The sequence below is a fragment of the Oncorhynchus mykiss genome, chromosome 24 (genome assembly GCF_013265735.2).
Source record: "Oncorhynchus mykiss isolate Arlee chromosome 24, USDA_OmykA_1.1, whole genome shotgun sequence".
In the NCBI taxonomy this organism is placed as follows: domain Eukaryota; kingdom Metazoa; phylum Chordata; class Actinopteri; order Salmoniformes; family Salmonidae; genus Oncorhynchus; species Oncorhynchus mykiss.
In genome coordinates this window covers 20,694,729-20,697,760 of record NC_048588.1, presented here as the reverse complement: position 1 = coordinate 20,697,760, position 3,032 = coordinate 20,694,729, and positions in this window count along the sequence as shown.

The following is a 3,032-nucleotide window of genomic DNA, read 5'->3' as shown; positions in this document are numbered from 1 at the left end:
TTCAGTGTTTTGATCATTGATAGTTAGTCCAGAAGATGTGAAAAGTTTTAGTAGCTCCATGGTCTGTCTGTGTGTGGGAGTGGTGTACAGTCTACTCTGTACACATCTCTTCAAACATAACTGCCTGAGTAATGGCCCTCACTACATGTGACTTTGTACATGGTGTGCCAGATCACTTTGGCCAGAAAGCACTAAGCACACTGCATCAGCAGCCCCACCAGGTGGACCCACACACAAACAGCAGGACTATTATTTTACCATGCATGGTCAGGAAATTGCTGGTTTGGGAACCTGTGACTGATTTTCATTATTTTCAAACTGTTGGTAACATTCTGGAATGGGATCTTTTTGGTAGACAATATATATATACACACACACATTTGCCAAATGTCTTGTTTCATTACCTGTATATTTTTCATTGAGGGTAATTGAATTTATGTCCTACTGTATCTGAGGACCTCTCATAGAATTATGGTTATCTTCCTGTAACACACAACCAACCACAGAGTGAGACTGTAGCCTAATACATAATATATATATATATACTACCGGTCAAAGGTTTTAGAACACCTACTCATTCCATAGTTTTTCTTTATTTTTACAATTTTCTACAAAGTAGAATAGTGAAGACATCAAAACTATGAAATAACACATTTGGAAACATGTAGTAAACAAAAAAGTGTTAAACAAATCAAAATATATATTTATATTTGAGATTCTTCAAATAGCCACCCTTTACCTTGATGACAGCTTTGCACACTCTTGGCATTCTCTCAACCACCTTCATGAGGTAGTCACCTGGAATGCATTCCAATTAAAAGGTGTGCCTCAAAAAGTGAATCTGTTACTTGAACTCTGTGAAGCATTTATTTGGGCTGCAATCTGAGATGCAGTTACCTCTAATGAACTTATCCTCTGCAGCAGAGGTAACTCTGGGTCTTCCTTTCCTGTGGCGGTCCTCATGAGAGCCAGTTTCATCATTGCGCTTGATGATTTTGCAACTGCAAGTTCTTGACTGACCTTCATGTCTTAAAGTAATGATAGACTATCAATTCTCTTTGCTTATTTGAGCTGTTCTTGCCATAATATGGACTTGGTCTTTTACCAAATAGGGCTATCTTCTATAACATACATAATATATATATATATATATATATTATATATATTATGTATGTTAATTGTAATCTCTACATCCTCACACTAGTGGGCTTTGTGCGGGTTCCGAGGTGATGACAGAAGTGGTCATTGAGACAGGGCTGGTTGCTCATGAACTCCATGGTGCTGGAGAAGCAAAGGGAGGTACAGAGCTGGGCCAGCGTGTCACTGCAGTGCAGCTGGCGGTCCGTCTTCACCGTCTCAAAAGACCTCAACCTCATGTCTGGCTCCCAGCCCTCCCTGAGAGTGTAAAGGGAACAGGTGCATCTGATCCAGGGCAGTGGAGAGTCAATGTCCCATCAATCAGCGTCCCAAATGGCATCCTATTCCCTATATAGTGCATTACTATTGACCAGGGCCTTGGTCAAAATTAGTGCACTATCAATGGCATAGGGTGCCATTTGGGATTTAGACCATGAGTCATAGGGGTAAATATAAGTATGAAACTGTTAGTGGCAGAGACGCAGAGCTATATGCATGTCCTTATCTAGAAGTTTCCCACAGTGCAATACTGTACAGTACAACACAGTACAATCTTCATACATCAGTGGGTGCCACCCCCTGCTACATTTTTAAATGCTTTACATGTTTGTCACCTATGGGATAATATATTAACTCTCATTTTTTATAATGTTTTTATGACCTTTTTTTTGTGCCCAAAAAGTCCATCAGCTCCTTTTTCTCTTGTGGGTTTGAAGAGTAATTTATCTCTTTATCGTCTTAATCCATTTCTTGGCAGACCATAGCCAGGAGGAGTGCAGCCAAAAAAAGCCCTGCCAGTCAACTATGCATTCAGTACACACACCCAAAGAGAACCCAAACAGTTCTGTACACACATATCACGCCAAAAGAGTGTTTTAGTCTACTGATGGATGTGAGAAGTTAGACTACTAGTACTTAAATCTGTTACCAAAACTGTACTTTGTTATGCTGCTGGTTTAGGTTTTCTTTAGACTTTTACTTTGACTGAACTAATATTGTATTTAGGCTACTGAATATACAGAAACCAAAAGATAGGTGCCAGGTGAAATTTCTTAAATAAGACAAATAGTCTAAAATATGAATCTGTCAAGCAAGTGCATACAACATTTGCTCTGGCCTTTAGCTATCAAACATTTACTCTGACTGGCAGTCAGCTACCATACAAATGATTCTGCCCTGCTGCTACTTCAATTATAAAATGCTATATTTCTGTAACATTATGCAAGAAATGTTGCTTCATTATTTCTCACCTAACATGTATAACATTGTAACCATCCTTTACTCAAGAACTGAGAACTAACCATCCTTTACTCATGAACTGAGAACTAACCATCCTTTACTCATGAACTGAGAACGAACCATCCTTTACTCATGAACTGAGAACTAACCATCCTTTACTCATGAACTGAGAACTAACCATCCTTTCCTCATGAACTGAGAACTAACCATCCTTTACTCATGAACTGAGAACTAACCATCCTTTACTCATGAACTGAGAACTAACCATCCTTTACTCATGAACAGAGAACTAACCATCCTTTACTCATGAACTGAGAACTAACCATCCTTTACTCATGTTACCAATAACTAACCATCCTTTACTCATGAACTGAGAACTAACCATTCTTTACTCATAAACTGAAATCTAACCATCCTTTACTCATGAACTGGTAACTAACCATTTTTTACTTATGTTAACAAGAACTAACTATCCTTTACCCATGAACTGAGAACTAACCATCCTTTACTCATGTTACCAAGAACTAACCATTATTTACTCATGAACTGGAAACTAACCATCCTTTCCCCATGTTACTAAGAACTAACCACCCTTTACTCATGAACTGATAACTAACCATTATTTACTCATGTTACCAAGAACTAACCATGCTTTA